The sequence below is a fragment of the Polypterus senegalus genome, chromosome 4 (assembly GCF_016835505.1).
Source record: "Polypterus senegalus isolate Bchr_013 chromosome 4, ASM1683550v1, whole genome shotgun sequence".
In the NCBI taxonomy this organism is placed as follows: Eukaryota; Metazoa; Chordata; class Cladistia; order Polypteriformes; family Polypteridae; genus Polypterus; species Polypterus senegalus.
In genome coordinates this window covers 215495357-215520308 of record NC_053157.1, presented here as the reverse complement: position 1 = coordinate 215520308, position 24952 = coordinate 215495357, and the positions used below count along the sequence as shown (strand labels likewise).

Below are 24952 nucleotides of genomic sequence, written 5' to 3'. Positions count from 1 at the left end.
GGCCCGTGGTCACCACCAGGGGGCGCCCCAATGCCTTGGGAGCCCTGGACCTCAGCACTTCCGCCACACCAGGAAGTGCTGGGGGGAAGAGTAGCAGGGACACCCGGAGAGCTTCCGGCTACACAGCTGGTACTTCCACCACACAGGGGTGTGTCAGCGGAGGCTCCTCAGGAAGCACCAAGAGCCCATCCGGGGGTGCATAAAAGGGGCCGCCTCCCTCCATGCGATGGTGAGAGTCGGGTGGAAGTGGACGGAGCTCGGAGGAGAGGAGTGGACGCGGTCTGAAGATTTTAAGAGGCATTGTTGTTCGGCCAGGACTTAAAGAAGTGATTGGTGCTGAGGCACTGGGTTTGTGCACTTTATAATACTTGTAAATAAACGTGTGTGTGGTGAAACCAGCATGTCTACCTGTCTGTGTCCAGGCTGTACCCCACATCTGTTTGCAGTTTGCAAAAGGGCCCCCATAACAGATGTAACCAAAGGGGGCAGAAGAGAGCCTCAAACCTCAGACACAGCAATTCAGCACACAATTTATGAATAAAACAAAAGGATTTTATTCGACAAGGTACTTTTAAACACAATCCTGTCTCCAGCAATAAGACACCAGATCTCAATAAATCACCAATTCTTCCTCCTTCTCTTCGCTTAAACAGTTATTAAATAAAACCCTTAACACAAAAACTTGTAACTCTAACCCTCATATCTTGGGGAGCACCTGTAATACGTATATCATCATTTAAGAATTTGATTCCCATAAATACAACACCAATGCTCTCGGCTTGTCTCTTGAAAGAAGTGGGATTTATTCATTATTGTACCCACCTCTACCATGGGATATTTAAAAGATCTGGCTACACCACAATTATTTATACATATTTTTTACAGTTGGAACACAGGAAGGTCAAGTAATTTGCTCAGGATAACACAGTAAGGAGGATGTACAGAATGAACTAGTAACTAAGTTTGATATCCTACCCACTACGTTATATAGCCTGATATGTAAATAAGCTGCCAAATAGACAGTCTCTTTGCCAGAAAAACGATTTAACAATGTAGTGTGTTTGAGTGAATTAGTGTTATGTATATGTCTGTGTTTCTGTTACTATTAAGGTCTAAAGAGAGAACAAGAAGAGGAAGCAGTCAAACACATTTTTCCCAGGAGCTGACAGGCTCCAATGGAAATGATGTCGCTGTTTGCCAAAAAGGATAATACAATGCAGCAAGAGTCAGAGGCAGCAATTTGCCACATGCTGTACAAAAGTTCCCACCCCAATATTTAATTCCGTTGCAGATTTAAGTCAGAATAAAAGATTTCCTGGAAACAAACTAGTTTAAGGGTTAAGGATAAAAATTCAATGTTGCCATGCCGTTTACATACCAAATACAGAAATATGTCCATCTTATAGCAACAAGACTATATAAAGAGTATAAAAAAATGTTTGCATTGAAAACAACAGCATTAAAACCACAGAGACCCACAGATATTTACAAAGAAGACCAGGGATACAAACTATTTAACTTGGGAAATGTCCTGAACACAAGATGTGCAGAAAACTGCAATTTGAAGATGTGACTGTTCACTACATTAGAATTTTGTAACATATCTGCTTTACTTAAATTAATTCCAGCCATCTTCCTGTCCGGCTGGAGGTCTTGAGAAGCCAGAGCTTAGCCCAGCAGCACTAGTGCAAGGTGGGAGCTAAACCTGGAAGCCTGACTTGTGTTCATATATACTTACCTATAGTTATTGTCTGTTTTTACCTGCTATCTATCTATCTATCTATCTATCTATCTATCTATCTATCTATCTATCTATCTATCTATCTATCTATCTATCTATCTATCTATCTATCTATCTATCTATCTATCTATCTATCTATCTATCTATCTATCTATCTATCTATCTATTAGATTTGCTAATTAGCCTGAACATTAGCTTGGCCAAGATACAAAGGGAGCACAATAGGCTGCAGCGCCAACCACTGTGCCAATGTGCACTCCTTACTATGCTGTTGTACTATTTTATTAATATGAATTAGCTTAAAGAGAAACAGTCATTTTTATGTCATTTACTTGTGAAAAGTACTCTTTCACTTGGGATTGTTCAGAAAATCACCATGTAAAAGACAATGCAGCCATTTTCTTAAAAATTGGCAGAAAACAAAAGATTGGCGATGTCACTGGTCTAGAATTGAGCTGGTGGCAAAACTCAAATGTCAGGATTCAATGCCGTGTCATGAGCTGTGTCATACATGTCCAGCCTGTCCCTTATTCACTGTGTTTGGGTAGTGAGATTTCTTAGACCAGCTCAAAAATGCCTCTCTTTTCTGGCAGTTTTTATGAAATTGGTTGGATAGTTTAAAGCAGTGACTTTTTAAAAGCTCCCATGTGAATTAACACTTTTTGCTGTTAAAAGATAGAAAAATGTGACAGTTCCCCTTAAATAATTTTAAACTAGTCCATACCTAACAGTGGCTCTGATGCCAGATTGCACGTGGGGATAGTGGGGGTCGCTGGACACTAAAATAACATTTGAGACCCTGGACTACTAGGCTTCATCCATGCAATGTATGTCAGCAAACAGTGAATGCTATTAATATGTTTAGCAGCCACAACTGGCCTACAGAAAACACCTTAGAACATTTAAAGGACCCCACTAAAGCTTAGGAACTGCCTGCTATCATTTGAATTTTAGAACATTAAAGCAGAAAAATTTGAACAGCCCAATAAAGCTCACCAATCCCAGCCACTTAATTTCTCCAAAATAATTTCAAGTCAAGTTTTAAAGGCCCCTAATATCCTACTGTCTACCACACTACTTGGTAGTTTGGTAGATCCACTGTACTAATTCCCTTCATATTTGTCTCCTCTTAATCTTCTTTTGCTTGAACTGAAAAGGCCCCTGTAGCCCTGGAATTAGCCCAGTCGCCCTTCTCTGAACTTTTTCTACCACTGCTATGTCGTATTTGTGTGCCTGGAGACCCAAACTGCATGCAGTGTACCAGGTGAAGCCTTCCAGTGCATTATAAAGCTTCAGCGTAACCTCCTTGGACTTGTACTCCACACTTTGTGCTTTATAACCCAACAATCTGTGAGCCTTCTTAATGGCTTCTGTAAACTGTCTCGATATTGTTAGTGACCTTTCAGACCTCCCATTGTGTATTCAAATGTAACATTTTTACTTCCTGCATGTAATACTTTACTTAAATTAACTTTCATCTGCCACAAATCAGTCCAAGCCTGTATGCTGTCCATATCTTTCTGTTAAGATTCAGTGGATTCTAGGATTCAATGGAATTTCACCAGTGTGCAGTGACTTCCTAAAAATATGCATCAAGGGTTTATATATGTACTTGTTACTTAGTTTTTTTTTAATTTCCTACTAATTCCAAATTTAGGTATGTACCTGTCCTGCGTTGTATGTAAAACATTTTTAGACCTGCTCCACTGCTCCTCGACTGTCTCCACACTTAAAAGCTTATCCCAGTCTATCCTCCTTAGACTTTGACATATCTGCCCTACCAAAGTTAAACTAAACAGTTTTATTCTTTATATCTGCACTCTTCCAAAACAGCTGAAAAGTGTATTATATTATGGTCACTTGATCCAAGCGGGTCAATCACCTCTACACCCTCAATTCTCTCCTGATTATTATAAAATACTAAATCTAGACAAGCTTCACCACACTTTGGTATGTTAAAAAGCAGCCACTGATTACTTCAACTCTGGCTCTTGTGCTCTGCCATTTGCAAGGTTATCACAGTTAATATCTGGATAATTAAAGTCCCCCATGACTATAATATCCCCCTGTACACTTGCCTATTTAATATTACTAAAAGGATGTGATGAAGATGAAATTACTGTCTGCATTGGGTGGTCTATAACGCACTCCTAACAAAGACCTCTTTCCCTAATATTTTCCAGGCGATGCCACATGTCCTCACTAAGATGGGGCTCATCATCCAACTGAAGATGACTTACATTTAAATCCTGTTTGACATAAACAGCAACCCCACCTCCTTTTCTGTTCTGTCTATCCTTCCTAAAAAATGTGTATCCCTCTATGTCACACTCCTCCCCATCTTTGTTATTTAGCCAGGTTTCTGGTATTGCTATAATTTCATAATTATGCTCTGCTATATACAGCTTGTTTTATTTTTGATACTTCTAGCATTAAAGCAAGCTATTTTTAATGTGTTATTTGCTTTACTTTTACATTTAAATGTTGGGTTAAAATTTACATTACTGTGCCTTTTTATTTCTACACCATTGTTTGTTCTTCCATGTATAGATCTAAATCTGGCCTGTCCTAAACTCCCTGACCCCTCATTCCCTAGTTTAAACAATCCTCGACTAGCCTACACATACGCCTCCCCAATACATTGGTGCCCCTCCAGTTCAGATGTAACCTGTCATGATAGAACAGGTCCCATCTTTTCCAAAACAAGTCCCAAAGCCCCATAAACCTATACCCTTCTACTCTGCACTGAGATATGAGCCACACATTAAGCCTTCTAATCTCCTCAGTCTTACCTGGACTGGTTTGTGGCACAGGGAGAACTTCAGAGAAGACTACCTTCTCATTTCTGCTTCTCTACTGGCACCTAACTTTTAAAATGTGGGTCACAGAACTGATAGCCTCTCTTTATTTATTGCAACACAGACAATATTAACTGGATCCAGCCCCATTTAGGTTTGCCAGAAAATGTAGTAAGCTAGAAAGACAGATTAGTGGTCCAATTAGTGACCAGTCATGTTATTTTATTTTTAGGCTAAAACAGAACCTTTTTTAAATAAGTTTATAAAGCACAGAGAATTTGTTGATTTAGGTATTTTTTTAAAAGCCTTAAATTTTACACCGTTTGGCTTGCTCTCTCTCTCAAGGGTGTGGATCGATCTGTTCTTAGCATAATTCTTTTTTTCTTTTTTTTTGTAAAAATGTGATTGCTATGTATTGATTGTAATAAAATTAATAAAATAAAAAAAAAAAAAAAAAAAAAAAAAAAATAAAACAGAACCTTTGACCTTAGTGGCATGACAAGTCACCCAGAAGAGCATGCCTGTTATAATACCCTTTGAGCTCTCCAACTTGATGAGTTAACCTGCAGTGTATTGTGGGAGGTGGTGTCACCTTATTTAGAGGTCAGATTCATGATGGGAGTATTGCTGAGTGCACAGCAAAGCTGCTGTTTCTTTGCTCCTGTAATTTTAAAGAAAATATTTTCTTTAATTAAATAAGAAGGTCCTCCTGTCACTGACCACAAGCTGCTTAATTTATGTTTAGCTTTCGTATTTTTCTCTTCCCTGCAGCTCAACCAGTTCTCGGTTCCTGTTTTGCTAGCCATTAAGCTGGTTTAATGCTACTGGATTGTTGGTATTTCAGTACAGGCATTCTGACTATTGGTTTCAAGCCAATATTATTTACTTAATTAAAAACATTACATTTAAAACAGTAGTTTTCTTTTTCTTAAAAACTTACACATTTGCATAAATGTGAATGGTTATTGTATCTTGTTTGTATTCATGCAGTGTGATGGGCGGGGACGGGGGGCTAAACCAGTGGATTTCAAACTGCATGGTTTCTGCTTCAGTTCCTGCTACTGTCTTCCTCTGTGACCCTGAGCAAAATGAATGTATCCAATTATAATGCATCCTTACCAAAGATAAAGGTGTCAAGTAAATACAGTTCATAATAATAATAATAGGATTGTCCTTTTGTATCCATGACTCCACATGTTTTTGGTACAGTCCCTGCTACTTCTTGTCAGTAGAGTCCACATCTGACCAAACTGCGTGGGCAGTGCCACACGGCCTCGCTTTGTCATGTTGCTTCTTTTTGCTGGTGTTCTATGTAGGATTCATACTGTAAATGTTTTGCAGTTGTCTAAAAAAATTTGTTTGCTGTAACCTGCTTGTGGAGTGAATAACAAATATTGTCTGCATATATATGAAATTGCAACTCTGCAGTTCTTTAGTAGTAGTTGTAGTATTATTGTCAATATGGCACAATTCTTACCTTCATGTTCACCATTATGGAACATGTTGCCACTCTACAGCATGTACTTTAGGTAAACTTAATTTTATGGAGTAGAAAACTTAAAATCAGCATTTCCAGTGTTCAGGTATGCTCCCTGTTTATGAAACATCTCTGAGAAAAACTACAATAGAATTAATAGGATTCTGAAGTGGAGGCTGATGTGATAGCAAAGAAATAATCAATCTGAGGTCGCGGATTATGAAGTGATAATGTCCTGATTATCAGATGATCGGGCTCTCTTCAGTCAGTCACTTGAACTTCTGTGAAATTTCTCTTCTGTTGTCTGCATTTTCCCCAAGGATTTTCCTTTGCCATAGCAATGCTCCTGCTTGTCAGACTACATTAGTCCTGAGCTAATGAAGCTCACATTGACTACTACATAGCTGTGGACTAGAGGATGTTCCATCCATCCACCCATTCATCCATCATTTTTTTAGGCTGTTTATCCAGGTCAGGGTCACAGGGCAGCTTTAACCAATCCTAGCAATCATCAGGACAATATCTGGACAGAGTGTCAGTCCATCACAGGGTGAACTCACACACACAACACAAGAGACAATTTAGTGAGTACATATACAAACCCTTGATGCATATTTTTAGGAATTCACTTTGCACTGTGAAAATTCAGAACATTTCAAAATATTATCCCGTTATATAAAAAGGGTGATTGGGCAGAGCCAACCAACTATAGACCTGTAAGCTCAACTTGCTTCACAGGTGAATTAATGGAAAGATTTATTAAGTGAAAGATTGAGCAGCACCTGGCAAGGACAGGAGTTATTCTGAACAGTCAGCATGGGTTCAGAAGAGGGAGGTCATGTTTTACTAACATGCTGGAATTCTATGAGGAAACAACAAAAGCATACGATCAAAGTGGAGTATCTTGACTTTCAGAAAGTATTTGATAAGGTGCCACATGAGAGGCTGGGCATCAAACAAAAATGAAGTGGGAGTTCAGGGTGATGTTTTTAGATGGGTGCACAGGACACAGGAAGCAGAGGGTGATGGTGCGAGGAACCTCATCAGAACTGGACGATGTTAAGAGTGGTGTTCCACAGGGGTCAGCGCTAGGGCCGCTGCTATTTTTAATATTTATAAATGATTTAGATAGGAATATAAGTAACAAGCTGGTTAAGTTTGCAGATGATACCAAGATAGGTGGATTAGCAGATAATTTGGAATCCGTTATATCATTACAGAAGGACTTGGATAGCATACAGGCTTGGGCAGATTTGTGGCAGATGAAAGTTAATGTCAGTAAATGTAAAGTATTACACATAACAAGTAAAAATGTTAGGTTTGAATACACAATGGGTGGTTGGAAAATCGAGAGTACACAATAATAGAAGGGTTTAGGAGTCAGTTTAGGACTCTAAGCTATCGACTTCAAGACAGTGTTCAGAAGCCATTAAGAAGGCTAACAGAATGGCAGTTTATATAGCGCCTTGATGAGTGGACTACAAGTCCAAGGAGGTTCTGCTCAACCTTTATAATGCACTGGTGAGGCCTCATCTGGAGTACTGTGTGCAGTTTTGGTCTCCAGGCTACAAAAAGGACATAGCAGCACTAGAAAATGTCCAGAGAAGAGCGACTAGGCTGATTCAGGGCTACAGGGGATGAATTATAAAGAAAGATTAAAAGAGTTGAGCCTTTACAGTTTAAGCAAAGAGGATTAAGATGAGACATGATAAAAGTATTTAAAATTATGAAGGGAATTATTACAGTCGATTGAGAATATTATATTAAAATGAGTTCATCAAGAACATGGGGACACAGTTAAAAGAGCAACTTTTACAGGGAAAATTCTGCACAAATATAAGGAAGTTTTGCTTTACTCAAAAAACCATAAACACTTCCAATAATCTGCCAAGTAGTGTGGTAGACAGTAAGACTTTAGGGACTTTCAAAACTCAACTTGATGTTATTTTAGAAGACATAAGTGGACAGGACTGGCAAGCTTTGTTGAGCTTTGTGGCCTGTTCTCGTCTAGATTGTTCTAATGTTAGTGTTTTAATTTAAGAATGCCAGGCCTCCTGACCTGTGTGTCTTTGGACTGTGGGAGGAAAACGATGTGGATATGCAGATTAGAGGATGTTATGAAGCCTTTTTCTGTTTTTCAGTGTCAAAAAAGCTAAATTAAATCCACTGTGATTCAGTGTTGTACATCAATAATATGAGGAAACTTCAAAAGGGGTGAATTCTTTTTATAGGCACAGTACATAACATTTTACTAACATTGCACATTTTCAGGGCCAATGAATGCATCCCACTATTATAAAAAAATTACCAAACTTATCCTTGAAGTAGATGAAGTTTAAGAGGAGGTCTTCAAAATTAAAATGGAAATAAAAAGAGAAGAATGGCAGCTGATACGTCAAAGTGAGCTCTTCAACTAGGAGACTAGGCTACTGATGAAGATGGATTAAGAGTAAATGTTACATAAACATTAGAAGGTTTTTCTTCACATAGAGGACAATAGATGTAGTGTGGTGGACACATGTCTGGCCTATCCCTATAAGCCACAGGTGTTGAACTGCAGGCCTGGAGGACCGCAGCAGCTCCAGGTTTTCATTCAGACCCTTTTCCTAATCATTGACTTGTTTTCACTGCTAATTCACATTTTAATGGCCCTGTTTTTAAAGATTCAGTCCTCTGAATTGATTTGTTTCCTCATTCAAATGGCAGCCAAATAGAAATGAGATGTTGAACAAGCCAACAGATGACCAGCTAAACTGGGGCTTCAAACTCCAGCCAGTTTCTTAATGAGAAACCAATTCTTACTGTTAATTATACTCATTATTTCATTCCACGGCTTGTCGCTGCTCTCATTCTGCCACAGCTGATATTTCAAAAACTGTTGAATTTCTTTTTTTCATAAGAACATCGTCAAAGTGTTTTGGTGAGTTGAGAGATCGACCTTACTGAGACCTTCACCTTTCTTTATTTTCAGATATTGTGTGATGTGGCAGCTTGTTTTGTGCCTCATTATTGTTTGGCTGCTAATTAAGGAGAAAGAAACAACTAAAGTGCCTGAGTCAAGTTAATTAAAAAGAAGTAATTAGCAGCAAAAATGATCACTAATTGAGAAGATGGTTGGAATGAAAACCTGCAGCCTCTGCGGCCCTCCAGGACAGGAGTTTGACACCTCTGATATAAGCGATCCTGGTGATTGCCTAGAGAGCCAAATGTAACATTTTAAACTATCATTTGGCCACTTAGGAACTTGACAGGCACAAGACATCATCCAACCAAGCTCTCTCTAGTCACATCGAATGGTGGAGGAATGTGTCAGTCTCTTCTTGGGCTGTCCACTTTGGGGGTGATAAACTGTCTGGCTGTGTGTAAAAATTGGTTATAAACATGGGCTGTACAAAGTGCAGACACACCAAAAGTACAATGGCCTATTCATGAAATAGTTAGGGAGGATGGTTAATCTGGTATCATCCAGGCAATGAATCCACTTGAGATTTTGCTTCACTGTGAGCAACAAACAGAGGAGGTTGAGGGTTCTAATCCTGAGGATAGAGAAAAGATCTGGGGCCTCATGCATAACGCCATGCGTAGAATTCACATTATAACATGGCGTATGGACAAAAGCAGAAATGTGCTTATGCACAAAAAAATCCAGATGCATAAATCTGTGCGAATGCCAACTTCCATGTTCTTCCACTACATAAATCCCAGTCAGTGTGAAAAGTAACATAAGTGCATGCGCCTGCTGTCCCGCCCCAACTCCTCCCAGAATTACACGTCTTTGAATATGCAAATCAACATAAATAGCCCTTAAGCTCAGCATTCTGTTTAAAGGCAATGGCAAAAGCACAGGGGGAAATAGAAGAATTTCAGTGAATACCAAGTGGAGGCAAGGAAAAATGTACTATTTGTTGGTTTAAACAGTGGTATAAACAACAAAAGGAAGCTGATCGAGTGACATTGAGTGTCGGAGAAACTCAAAAGCGCAAGTTCACAGAGTTGCACAGTGCCCAAAATAAAAAGAATTTGTCAGATATCAAAGTCGCCATGAAAAGGCGAGTCGTAGCCCACCATCTGAGTGTCTTATGAAAGCTTATTAGGATACAGAGAAAAATAAATAGGCACACAATGGGGAAAAAAGCATGAAATGTCAACTTTAATCTCTAAATTTCAACTTTAATCACATAGTTTATTTTGTCATTAAATTAGAACATCGTAAACTTCATCTTAAAATCATTTAATTTACTAGTTTCTCAAATCCCATCGTAACTAAAGTAGCACGTTAAATGCTTTGTTTTGTATTTGATCTTCTATGTGCTCTATGTGTGCGAATCACTACATGCTTCTTAAACTGGCTTTTTCTTCCTCCGACAGGACACAGAATCCATTGCATTCGTGATAATACAGCTTTCTGAATAATTTAAATACTGAGAAGTATACTTGGTATCATTTTCATGATGAAAGGAGTTAAAGCACATTATTAAACATGGGAACACGGTGGTGCAGTGATTGTTCATGTCTCATGCAAGATGCTTGCTGCGCCGTGCGTGACCTTCGATGAAATACTTTATTGCAGCAGTACTGTCTCTTTCAAATGTACATTGTACTAACCTCCAATTCCTGACCTTCCTTTTCTTTCTCCAAGTAAACAATCGCCACACAATCAGCTCTGTAATAGACGTTAAGCCATCTGTAAGCTTAGAACGCTGATTCTTCAAAACTTTTAAGGAACATTGAAATATCTTCATAGTACGTGTTTAATTATTCTATCCATCTATCCTTCCAGTGTTGCGCCAGCACAAGCAAGAATACAGCGCGGGGCAGGAACAATCGTGAACGGAGCCCCAGCTCCTCACTAGCGCTGCGGCACCATGTCCTCACATGTTTAATTATTAACAATATAGATTATTTAAATGAAGTTAAAGTTTTATAATATAATAAACATATTTTGCTGCATTTCATCTTAAAAATGATATCGTTATCATAGTTTACAGTGAGGTAAATGTATTTATAAGTACAAACAGTTCTACAAGGAGCACTTGATGGACTGATTGAGTGTGTTTATAGTTCTTGGGATGAAACTCTTTCTGAACCGCGATGTCAGTACAGGAAAGGCTTTGAAACGTTTGCCGTATGAGAGCCGTTCAAATAGGCAGCATGGCTGAGGCAGCATGTGCTTGATGCTGTATACCGATAATTCTCTTTCCAATCAGCTTCTGTAGATCTTTGATTCCCCAACTCAGATACATTGATATAAATACTCCGAGTGGTGCAGTGAGAGTAATATGGTAAAAAAATGATCCGCTGTGGCAACCCCTAACGGGAGCAGCTGAAAGTAGAAGAAGAAGGTGCAGTGAGAGTAACAACGCTAAAGCAGCTATGGTATTTAGAATAGTTTGACCATTTTGTGGACCATTATATTGTTACAGGTTAATAACAATCAGATGCAGTAAACTAATAAACAGTATGCAGTTAATTTCATTGTATTTATAAAGCCACGTCAAGGATGTGGATCTAAAAAATAAAGGGAAACCACACTGGAACAGTAGCACTGCTTTGATGCTGGGTGCCGCCAGTTTGCAAAACTGAGTGGAGAACTTGTGTATGCCAGAGTTAGAGCTACGGTGGAAATGTGTGTGGCTTTACGCCAAGTTTAGGTTTCATACATCTCAATTTGAACGTGGAAACGTTCATACACAACATTTTTGTGCGTACACACCGTTTATATATGAGGCCCCAGGTGAGGAAATCTTGAATGTTCCTGACAACACAATGCAGGAGAGCCTCTAATTTTCACAGACCATGAACTGGTGCAGACAATTGAAATAAAAGATGCAGTTAAGACCTTTGTAGCCATGAACGAGGAGGTGAGTTACTGTTAAAATATCAATTAACATAAAAATTCTCTTTTTAGTTGTATGCCTTTTGGTTGTGATGTTTCACTTTCAAAGGGGCAACACATTTGCAATTTATAGAACATCAACCTAGCTACCTTGAATAGACAGTAGTATTCTCAAGAGCTTCAGACCTTTTTGTGAAAGAATTAGGTGAACGTAGACTGTTGAACTAAGGTGTATGAAGTGCAGTTCTGTCTTTAAAACTTTTGTTTATGATGTTATGCTTAAACAACATGCCTGCAAAAAAGACAGTACTGCATAACAAGATGCCACAGGTAGATAATTATCAGCATAACCAGCCACCACATCCTTTGCTCTCTTTGACAATTGTAATATTTCCAAATCAAATTAGTTTATGAGTCTGGAAACTATTAGCCTAGGGTATCGAGAGCAGAAAGCAATTTCAGGGACCCGGATGCTGCCTCATGGGCTCTCCACTTCAAAGTTCCCCTCTAATGCACACCACCTTTGCAGGCTCTGCTCAACCAAAGAAGTTACTCTTAGTCTTGGATCACTACCCAGTCATATGCCTTGATTGAATCTCTCATTTTCATGTCACATCCCCTGTGGCTGTGCATTCACACCACTCAGTGGGTTACTGTACATTTGGGACACAGCTATACATTCAGCCAGCCATTTGCTTTTGCATACTTCAAGAGCAAGAAACTTACAAAACACTAAACAAACCAATTGAAAGAAATTTAGATTAGATTAGATAAACTTTATTAATCCCATGGGGAAATTCAGAATCAGACTTTAATTACAACCCTAAACAGCAAGCTGGCAGAGTTTTCAAAAAATAAAATATAGATTGTTTTGTTCCAGGCTATGCTCGGGTTCCTTACCAGCCCAACAGGTGATATAAAACATGGAGGCAACAAATCTGTTTCAGGATGCTTGCCAAAATAAGAAGTCTGATGTAATCTGCACCTTTTTAAAATGTATCCTGGTCAACAAGTGGAGACTTTGGGAAGAAAATGGACAAACATGAACAGTATAACCGCACATAGAATGGGGAAAATGTGCAACAGTATGCCATGTAGAGGTGTTATGTTACAGTTAGAACTTGTTCCCTGGCTAATGTTTATTTCCAATTTATTTTTAGTTTTGAATTCTTTTTTTTATGATTTTTTAATGTAATTTGTGTTAGTGTTTTTATGTTTGTTTATTATTTAGTATTTATATATTATCAAATATATTATTTAGTATTTATATATTGTATATTTAAATTAAATATATGTTATGTATCTGGTCAAAGTGTTGTGTATTGTATGTTTTTTTTATATTTTTATGTCTATATGTTCTTTTTGTTAATTTAATATGTTATGTAATTGCTGTGTACTGTCCCTCTAAATGTAGCTCTGTTCCATGTTCCTTGTGGGCGGAGCCCCAAGAGGCGGGCCACCCTGACATCATCACATCTGGGCCCTCCCTCAGGCTGTTTAAACTGGCTGAGAAGGCTCAGTGTGCAAACCATTTGAAGTTTTGTAAGTATTACGTTTTCTGCATTGGATTTTCTGACTTGCTTGATTACTTTTGCTCTGGTTGAAGCATTTTTATTTTTTGGTTAATTAATTGGAGCTGGTCTGCTTCAGGATTGCCTTTTTGGCAACTCCTTTGTGCCTTCTTTGCTCTGCTGAGTCTTTTCTGTGTTTTGCCTTTTTTTTTTGCAAATAAACCTTTCTATTTATAAAGATTCATTGTTGCCCTTTTTGTGCTGAAGCCAGAGATTAATGGCAACCTTCCTTCTTATGGGGGCTATTGCTTTATTTGTGATATTTATCCTCCTTTTTGGGGCCTACTTCAACTAAACCGAGCAAGCACCTTAGGAGCCTGTCTGAAGACTGGTGGGCCTTTGTTGGGCAGACCAGTGAAGATTCTAGCATGTTTCCTCCATACTTTTAGAGGTCTCTGGAGGACACTCCATTTCATACCTCCTGTACTTCAGAACCTAAGCATGTTTGGGCCCAGTCAGTACTTGAATTGCAAACCATCTAGAAAAATCTTGGGTTGCTGCCAAAAGTGGTGTTGGTGTGGCCATCAGTGGGTGCTTACCCTGTGATCTATGTGTGGGTCCCAATGCCCTGGTGCAGTGATGGGGATACTTCACTGTAACTGGCACTGTCCTTCGGGTGAGATATAAAACCGAGGTCTTGTCTCTCTGTGGATATAGAAGATCCCTGGTCATCCTTCAAAAAAGAGTAGGTTGTTCCCCAGTGCCCTAACTAAATTGGCCACCATAGCCTTTTCTGTTTTGGCCCCCCATCATCCCCTATCTAAGCTAATGTGTGGTGAGAGTACTGGCTCAAAATGGCTGCCATTGCATCATCCGGGTGGATTCTACACATTGGTGGCTGTTGAAGTGGCTCTCCACTCTCCATGCAAAGTGCTTTGAGTATTGAGAAAAGTGCTTTATAAATGTAATTAGTTTATTATTATTATTATTATTATTATTATTATTATTATTATTATTATTATAGAAGATCATAAAAAAAGAAAGCTGGGATGATAAGAAGGACTTTGAAAGATTTCCGATCCAATATTTAATATTTAGCTTGGCCCAGAAATGGCACATAGCTGGTATTTTTGCTGCATTATTGTGATCTTTCCATGTTCATCTCCCTTGTATTGTTCCGTTCACCTTTCTTATCCTTTGATTATACTGTAAATATGTGGAGTACCCACCTTGGTCACAGTGGTCACCAGTTAATCATTCTCTATAGAGTAATTATAAAGAGAGCAAAACATGGAAAGTTCAATCTTCACGGTTGAACCCATTCTGTGATTTCCTCAGGGCTACATGAGCGTAGCTATTGTAATAAGCTGTCAGGTGTGCAAGAGGTTGCCAGGAAGGAAAGGCTGGCATAGGACAGTGATAGGGCTGTAGGAGTGCAAGGAAAATCCACCCTTTTGGGTAGATTGGCACATGTAAGAAACAGTATGCCCTTTAAATGTGCTAGATGCCCTGGAAACGTTCTGAGAGCATTGAGGCCTGAAGAGAAATGTGCAATGTTTTTTTTTCTGGATGTCAGGCAAAATGACACCTTTTATTGGCTAACTAAAAAGATTACAATATGCAAGCTTTCCTTCTTCAGGCAAGATGAAATCATGTAATCATAAGATGTAATCATTGATTACATCTTGCCTTAAGAAGGGGCCTGAGTTGCCTCAAAAGCTTTCATATTGTAATCTTTTTAGTTAGTCAGTAAAAGGTGTCATTTTGACTTCTCACTACATTCATAATGGCTTAACATGGTACAACACCCTAGTACTTTCTGGATGTCAAAAAGAAAGCAACCCAGCAGAAGGCAGGACTGAGGGATCCACTCAATAGGAAAAGATTAGGAGCTGTATTGAAACATAATATACAGTGTGTTTAGTTTTTCTTTCTGGATGAAGGTGGCCCAAAGTTTTTCTGGAGCGCCAAATTATATCATCCGCTGCCAGCCTCTAACTTCTATTTTAAAAGCACTAGTTTTTCTGAATAAACAGGGCTCTAGAACTTCCTTCAGTCTCACCATCGGTACTCCCCAGTTATTAATAGATTTAGAATTCCAACCAGAATAAACTTGACCACAGCCCCTAGAAAAAATTTCCAGTGTGGATCTCAAGGAGCAGCCTTCCCTGTCCCTCATGTTGTCATCAACATCATTCCTCTGAAACTCCCAGGTCGTCTGCTGGCCCCCTACCTAGGATCCCTAAAATGACAATTCAATAAAATTTGTCAAATTTCACCAATCCAGCAACATCACTCCCTGCTCTCAGATCTCATGGGATGTGAGAGTTCTGTCAGATTTCACAGCACTACTCATGTTCAATTATTCCTCAAGTTTCTGCCATTAATGGCGCTTTGGAAATGGTAAGTCGGCCTTTAAGTTTGAAGTGTCAACCTGCTTGATTGAGACTTGAACATGAAGCTGCTTTTGGTGCCAGCACACACTCCACTTCAGCTTGAGAAGCCTGCACTCCTCCTACACCGAGTTTGAGTGGTACACAGGACCCTGCCGAAAAACTAGCCAGTTTCACCCAGCTGAAGTACAGCAGGACCCCGAGATGGCTTTCAAATGAAAATCTAAAAAATATGAATGGCTTTGGCTCCCTGCCAGAGCATGAAACTCTACCCAAATAACAGGAAGTTGATTAAAGGACCTTCCCCGGTGGATAAGTAGACCCAGCAGGGTGGAGGGCGTCTGTAATGACATCAGCCTGTAGGCTGGATCCCCCCTCCCCCTGCATCCTCTGCTTGATCTGGTGGGCTGCTCTCTCTGCACAGTCTGATGAGTGAGTAGGAGTCTCTCTCTCACTCTTCTGCATTCCTGCAAGACAACTTTGACTTCAGGTTTATTACTAGCAGGCATCAGGGAAAGGTACCAGAGGCTCCGACTTGACCAGGTCTGTAGCTGCTCATTGGAGGGAAGTCCCATCAAGAACGTGAGAGGAAAGAAGGAGCAAAAGGGACAGGACACTAGGAAGGCAAAGGTGAGTGCAGAATGGCCAGCTTTAGCAGCTGTTTAGAGGACAGGCTCCAGGGGTGTGACAGCTCCCAGCTGGGAAAGAAAGGCGATGAGCCTAAACCATTAAATTAACTAATGGATAGCATAAAGCCAAGGACAGGGAAACAGGGCAACTACTGACATTCAGATAGATAGATAGATAGATAGATAGATAGATAGATAGATAGATAGATAGATAGATAGATAGATAGATAGATAGATAGATAGATAGATAGATAGATGCACTGTATAATGATAGATAGATAGATAGATAGATAGATAGATAGATAGATAGATAGATAGATAGATAGATAGATAGATAGATAGATAGATATATATGAAAGGCACTATATTATAGATAGATAGACAGGTAGATGGATATATAGATAGACAGCCAGATCTACTTCCTTTAGTTCCTTTCTGTCTGCACTAGATCTATCTACAGTACCATTCTTATTTATTTATTATATAGTTACTTTCCTATCTATCATACAGTGCCTTTCTCTCTCTAATATATGCAAGTATATGCATGCATGTGTATTAAAACTTAAAAACTTTTTAAATAAGGATTTATGTCAGTCATTGTCCAACCTGCTATATCCTAACACAGGGTCACTGGGGTCTGACAACACAGGGCGCAAGGAAGGAAACAAACCCTGGGCAGCGTGCCAGCCCACCGCAGGGCAGACACACACACACAGCAAGCACACACTAGGGACAATTTAGAATCGCCAATCCACCTAACCTGCATGTCTTTGGACTGTGGGAGGAAACCGGAGCACCCGGAAGAAACCCACACAGACACGGGGAGAACATGCAAACTCCACGCAGGGAGGACCCAGGAAGCGAACCCAGGTTTCCTTTCTGCAAGGAAGCAACGCTAACACTGAGCCACTGTGTGGCCTGTTAGGATTTATTTTCAGGATATTATATTATTTGAAGTTCTTACAGTAAAACAAAAAAGAAACTAAACAAATCTGTTAGATTTAGTATTATTGTAGATACTGTATGCCAGCCAATTGTGAGTCACATTCAAGCAGAAACCCACAGACACTCAGTCTAGCCCAGTTTAGAGTCTTTAATTAATTTAAGCTGCATGTTTCAGAGATGTTAAAAATAAAGTGGTGTACCAAGAGCAAAAGCCCACACAGATGCAAAGTCCAAGAAGATATCAGAACCCAGGACTCTAGAGGTTTGGGGAAGCAGCCTCAACCATAAATAATAATAATAATAAAAACTGTAAATAATGCAGAAAGAAAGAAAGAAAGAAAGAAAGAAAGAAAGAAAAGCATAATTTGGAGACTCCTTCAGAGCACATACAGTACCTTCATAATCTCAATGTGCAGTTCTGGACTGTCTGGTGTCTTGCGGCACACGGTGCCCCCATTAGCAGGACGCTCACTAGTTTGTGTTTCACACCATCTTGATACACTTTTTCTGGGATCCATACAGTGCACCTTTTTGTTGGCAATAGTGACAGACTACATGAAAGTAATTTTGCCACTGAACAGACATAGACTTTTTTAAACAAATATAGTCTCCATCCATGTTAGAATTTTCCATCCACACTAAAACGACTGAAAACTCATAAGACATTAACGTTCATCCACACTGGGCCTGCGTGTATTGGTGAAAAAAATCCTTGAAGGGATGGTAATGCAGTGGGGCCGGAAATTTATTGCACAACTGTAGTATTTAGTAAATAATTTGGCTTGTGCACATTTATGCAGATTCAAACTGTACAAAACACAATTTAGATGCACACATGGAAAGCAACTCTTCAATGTCTGCAATGCTGGAATGTGGTTTTCGTCCTTGAAGGGTGACCAATCAGGGAAGGAGATGTTGTAATCAGCAGAATCCAATCAGAGAAGGGCTATGTAATATGTGTGTTTTTAAAAGTCTACACTTTCACCCATCCACATTACAATGCTGAGACTTTGTTTCTTCAAGTTTATGTCACTGAATTGCTTTTTTAAAAATCTCTGTTTTTGGGGGTTAAAAATGTTGAGGTTGTGTGGATGAAAGATAGAAATGGAAACTAATGCCTGTGTTTTTAAAAGAAAACATAATAGTCCAGACAAGGCCTTAGCAAAGGTTTGAACCCAGCACTGCTTCAGTTAGCCATTGCTTATTAGTGTGTTCCTCTTCCAAGTGTCTAGTAGAAGGTACTGTGCACTCCAATTAGGAAAATGTTTGAAAACTTAAAACTGGGCCAGAACTAACCAGAAACTGTGAGTGAGTTTAGGCCAAAATCGTGTCTCCCCCCTGAGTGGAGCCCAAGACTCTTACGTTTTGTTGTGTTCTTCCTTACGCTTCCTTAATGTGACTCACAGCTTATCCACAGTCCTTTGGTGTTCTGTAAGCCAGCAGATGCAAGGTGTGTGGCCAAAAAGTTACAAGCCCCGTTTAATCACTGGTTTATTTTACAGCCCATGTCTTCTATCTCCATATCTATGTCCTGGTGGGAGCACCTGTGGAGCACTGAATGTTTACACATGGCCGCCTAATTGTTAGTTTTGTTCTTCTTAGTGTACTGTTGGGGTGTAAGCCAAGTGTGTGTATCTGCTGCCTGCTTCTTGAGACGTAGCATGGCATGGCTATCACAGTTCTGATAGTCACAGACAAAATATCATAGGGATTCTTTATAAGATAGGACATTGGCCTTGTAGCCCTTGTGAATGTGCTGAGCAGAGAGTGAAATTAGCACTTCTGCAAGCCCCCCCTAAAGACCCGAATGCTGTAGGAGTGTGAGGCTGTGTTTTCATTAGCATGCATGAGACAGACATTGGACAGCCTGCCAGAGCTAATCTTGTTAACGGCTGAGGCTCTCAGATGGTCGGCGTGTAAAGTGTTTTTACAATGTGTTCCCTCTGTTTGCCTTTACCCTATAAAGCTCTGTGTGACAAGGCTTGCTGTGAAATAAACCTGGTTCTAATCAGAAGGGCACCATAGGCAGACAAAATTAAGCCTTCTGCAGTGAAAACAAAAGCCGAGGTCCTTTTTGGTTTTCAGAAACATAAGAAATATGACAAACGAGAGGAGACCATTCCGTCCATCAAGCCCTGTGTGTTTAGCTAATAGCTAAGCTGTCTCAATATCTCATCCAGATTCTTCTTAAAGGTTGTCGAGTTTCTGCTTCAACTATATGTCTCAATAGTATGTTAGTGCTTCCAGGCTTCAGTCTTAAATTCTTTTTCTTCTTTCGGCTGCTCCCGTTAGGGGTCGCCATAGCGGATCATCTTCCTCCGTATCTTTCTGGCCTCTGCATCTTGTTCTGTTATACCCATCACCTGCATGTCCTCTCTCACCACATCCATAGTCCCACTCTCTTTACCTTTCTCCTGTCCTTCTGACTCCGGACACATCTCCCCCATCTTCTTCTCCTTCTTCGGCCAACAGTAGCCCAATTTCCGCCAGCACCCTGTTGGCTAACACTACTAATGGCAGTCGTTGTTTACCCGGGGCTTGACCGATCTGGTATGGAAATTTGTATTGTTGTTTGCATATTGATTTGGCAAAATTTTACACCAGATGCCCTTCCTGACGTAACTATGCCCATTTATCCGGGCTTGGGACTGGCACGAAGAAACACACTGGTTTGTGCATCTCCTGTGGCTGGGTTAGGCTTCAGCTTCAGTCTTAAATGGACTTCTCCTTAATTTCCACTGATGTCCTTGAGTACGTGATTCACCTTTAAGCTAAAAGAATGTTGCTGGATCTACTTTATCAATGCCTTTGAGGATTTTAAATACCTGGATGAGGTCCCCACGCTGGCTTCTCTGCTCGAGACTAAACAGATTTGATTCTCTGAGTCTGTCAGAGCAGGACATGTCCTTAAGTCCTGGGATTCACTTGGTTGCTCTCCTCTGCACAGCTTCAAGTGCTGCTCTGTCTTTCTTGTACCCTTGTGAGCAGAACTGCACACGTTACTCCAGATGTGGTCTTACCATCATATTATACTTTGAAGCTTCAGATAGAGACACAATGACAGTTTCTGGCACATCGAAGGTTTCTGAGCTTTTTGTATTCCATGAATTTATTAACTTGATAATCACTAAAATTGAATGCACGATGAAAAAATCAAGAAGTAGCATAACAGTTAACTGGTCAGACAAAAAAAAAAAAAGAAAAACAAATTAATATATCAGTCCATTAGAAAATGAAGCAATAAATCAATGAAATGAACCCTAAATAAAATCACAAGTTGGTGAGTCAGACAATCAAAAAGCAAGCAGCAGCTCATCCCATTAATAACTTGAAAAACATTCAATCATGTGGTGCAAAAATGAATCCACTTAGAATTAATTAAGTATGTGCAACTAACCGGCTAACTAGCCTACCTGGTAATCAGCTGGTCAATTTGTCAACCAATCAGTTCGTTTAGCAAGCAAACGAGGACCACAACTCAATAAACAGCCGACAGTCATTCAGTATTTAACAGTGGCCAGCCTTCTCTCTTCATACCACATCCCAAGTGGGCTTCTGGGACACAAGCTCAGGTCCACACAGTATTGGGAAAGAAACTGCCTTAGGCTTTGACCACACCACAAAGTTTTTGTTTAAAAATATAGACGTTCACCTCCATTTTTAGCATATTGTCCACACTACCACTGTGTTTTTAACCTCCAGAAGTTTTAAGAATCTTCTTCAGAGCTGTATTACTTCTGAAAATGTCGGCTCAATATTGTAGTGTAGGTAGGTGAAAATGTACATTGTTAAAATTGCAAACTCTGTTTTGTCTGTGCTTAATACGTAGCCCTTTCCAAATTGCATTCGATTCTGCTCTTTTTAACATCTCATTCCCAGTTGGCCATCTTTCGTGGTAGAAAACCTCTTTTCAACATAGCAGACATATTTTTTCCATGGCCCTTGTTGTGTTGGTTTGCTTACTTGTATAGATCTAAATTGTGTTTTGTCCAGTTTGAATGCTGCATACATGCATAAAAGACAAATAATATAGCTGTCGCTAAAATTTTCGTATTACAGCAAATCCTCTGTCTGGTGGCTGACCATACCTCCAAGGATTCAGTCATCAGTCATTATCCAACCCGCTATATCCTAACACAGTGTCACACTGTAGCCAATCCCAGCCAACACAGGAACAAATCCCTGGACAGGTCACCAGCCCACCGCAGGGCACACACACACACACCAAGCACACACTAGGATCGCCAATGTACCTAACCTGCATGTCTTTGGACTGTGGGAGGAAACCCACACAGACACACGGAGAACATGCAAACTCCACGCAGGGAGGACCCGGAAAGTGAACCCAAGTCTCCTAACTGCGAGGCAGCAGTGTTACCACTACGCCACCGTGCCGCCCACTTACCAAGTCAATACATATCATTTAAAACTTTTAATTTGTGAACTTAATGGCAAATTGGAAATAGGTGCTGGACTGCAACCTTGAAATCTGCCACTGACTCTTTGTGTCTCTAAGGAAGACGCTTACCCTGCCATTGTTCATGTCAGAAACTTGGAGACAATTGTTATGTGCCGTTACTTCTGAAGTGCCAAGTCAAGACGTACAAGTCAAGTTTCCTTGTTTGTGTAACTTCAGTAAGAAAGAGAAATTCATTTTTTGCGTGCAAATGGGTGCCCCCAGGCTATAAAACTGCAGCCAGCTTACATTTTAGGCAGTGCTTTTTTAACACAGTTTGGCATGGGTTTACCCCCTAGAGAGTTGTGGGTATGTTTTCAATGGTAAGCAGAGGGCCTGACTTTTTCTTTCAAAGGCTTTGGGGCCGGCGGTGGTGTGGAGGGGGGTTTGGCTGTTGGGTTTGCCTTACTATTGGCAGAAACACAAGCGAGCTTCAATTAAACACAAAATTGAGACAGCATATAGTTTTAAAATGAATAGGAACATTATTCTACAAATGCTTTGTTTGATTTTTTTAGATTAGTGGACACTGAAGGGTTACGTTTGAATGGACCCCTCAAGCGTCAGGAGGCCCTGTTTGTGTTTTCTGTGTATGTTAAACATTTCTGTGATAGCATATTAATTTAAATTAGATGGTTCTGAGGCACTGCAGTTCCCAACATTTTCATGCATATGAGTCGGTGGCTCAGCAGTCAGCACTGATGCCTCACAGCCCAAGGATACTGGATTCAAGTCCTGGCCTTGGTCACTCTCTGTGAGTATCCTTAGATAAACTTTATTAATCCCATGGAGAAATTCAGGTGCATACAGCAGCAGGAACATAAAAAGCAAGGATACAGACTCACAGGACAAATAATACAGCCAATCAATCAATCAATTGATAAGTAAATAAATAAATATTGCGCAGATATTTGAAAATGAACTTAATGGTACATTGAGAGAAAACACTGAATTCCCTGACAGCAGTGGGCTGAAAAGACCCCTAGAGACACTTCTTAGCACACTGTGGTGGAATAAGCCTGTGGCTAAAAGAGCTCCAATGAGCGCCTCCTGGAGGAGATGGAGGGGATTTTTCATGATGGCATCCAATTTTGCCAACCATCCTGTGATTTAGCAGGCTTTCCTGATAAGTTTGTTCAGGCATTGCACTTCTTTGGAGCTCAGATTGGTTTTCCAGGAGACTGAAGAGTAGAACGCCACACTGGCTACTATGGACTGGTAGGAAATTTCCAGCAGCTTGTTGCACACATCAAAAGACCTCCTTAGTAAGTCCAGTCTGCTCTGGCCCTTCTTGTACAGCACCATCGCTGTTGTTTATGTGGACCCCTAGGTACTTGTAGTTCTTCTAGCTCAGCGTCCTCCACCTGAATGGTGACTGGTCTCAGAGGCTCCTTGGCACACCTAAAGTCCATCACCAGTTCTTTTGTCTCGCTGATGTTGAGTTGCAGGTTGTTGTCCCTGCACCACAAGACGAATTCCTCCATGACCTTCCAGTACTCTGTGACTCATCTCCATTATTAATGCAGCCTACTTTATAATGGAGGAGTCATATTGCTGATATTGTATTGGAAGTCCGTTGTGTAGAAGGTGAACAGGAATGGAGACAGGACAGTTACTTTCCTGAAGTGCTCCAGTTTTACAAACCACCATTTCTGACACACAGTCCCTCAGCCTCCCAAACTGCTGTTTGTCAGGTAGTCCATGATCCAGGAGACTGTGGAGGCATCAAGATGCAAAGCTTTGAGCTTTTACCCAAGTGGATGAGGCAGAATGGTGTTAAAGGCACCGGAAAAATTGCAAACATTTTATCCTCACTATGATGTTGGTTTTGTCCAAGTGAGAGTAGACTCTGTGGACAATTGTTCCACAAAAAGTAAGCTCTTAATTATTTTCAGATTGGCTTAAATATTCCTTGGCAAACTAAATTAATGAAGACCCCATCTTACATTACATTTTGATAATTAACTTCAGAAATAACAGGCAGGTAAGTCCCAGGAACTGTGAGGTTCCATTTGCAATGTAAATGAATACAACCTACCTGATGTCATTTCACAAATGCAATAACTAAGGGTATTTCATATGCACCAGAAACAGAGGGATGAAAGGGAAAACGGAAAACCAAACACAACTGTTTGTACTTGTGAGAGCCCCTTAGGCCCTCCATCTCCAGGTCTTTATCCCTGTGGCTCAGCCGCCTGTCCTTTTAACAAGAATCACAACCAAGAAAAGCTCTTCACCTCCTACCTCACCGTCTCTCCCACGCATCCTTCCCTGGCCACAGTTTCTCACTATGTAGATGCTAGGCATGTGATCCTTGACATCAACAACAACATTTATTTATATAGCACATTTTCATACAAACAAAATGTAGCTCAAAGTGCTTTACAAAATGAAGAATAGAAAAATAGAAGACACAATAAAAAATAAACATAAGTCAACATTAATTAACATAGAATAAGTAAGGTCCGATGGCCAGGGTGGACAGAAAAACAAAAAAAAAACCTCCAAAAGCTGGAGAAAAAAATAAAATCTGTAGGGTTCCAGACCAGAGACCGCCCAGTCCCTCTGGGCATTCTACCTAACATATCAAACAGTCTTTGTATTTTCATGGAAGGACCTGATGATGATGGTCACGTAGACTTCTGGCTTTCAGTCCATCAATGTTGGTGCATCATGATGCTTTGAGTAGGTGGAGGTGGCGCAGGCCGCCACCACAAAGAAACCGGAAAAAGAAACAGAAGAGAGTGTTGGGGTCAGTACAGATAATAGAGCCACCATGAATAGTTATTGTGATGAATTGAACATACAGAGCATCAGGATTAAGATAAAGTGAAGTTATGAGAAGGCCATGTTAAAGTAATGTGTTTTCAGCAGTGTTTTAAAGTGCTCCACTGTATCAGCCTGGCGAATTCCTATTGGCAGGCTATTCCAGATTTTAGGTGCATAACAGCAGAAGGCCGCCTCACCACTTCTTTTAAGTTTAGCTTTTGGAATTATAAGGAGACACTCATTTGAAGATCTAAGGTTCCGATTTGGAATATAACGTGTCAGGCATTCCGATATATAAGATGGAGCGAGATTATTTAAGGCTTTATAAACCATAAGCAGTATTTTAAAGTCAAACTTGAATGACACAGGTAACCAGTGTAGTGACATCAAAACTGGA

General features: G+C 40.1%; 1 protein-coding gene across 1 annotated transcript in view; it reads left to right on the top strand.

The window, feature by feature from the left end:
* Positions 1-16176: 16176 nt before the first annotated feature.
* Positions 16177-24952, top strand: part of hspa12b (heat shock protein 12B) — a 118357-nt gene continuing 109581 nt past the window's right edge. The window contains exon 1 of the mRNA XM_039751944.1: positions 16177-16386. The gene's annotated coding sequence lies outside the window, so the exon portion shown is untranslated. The remainder of the gene's footprint in view (positions 16387-24952) is intronic.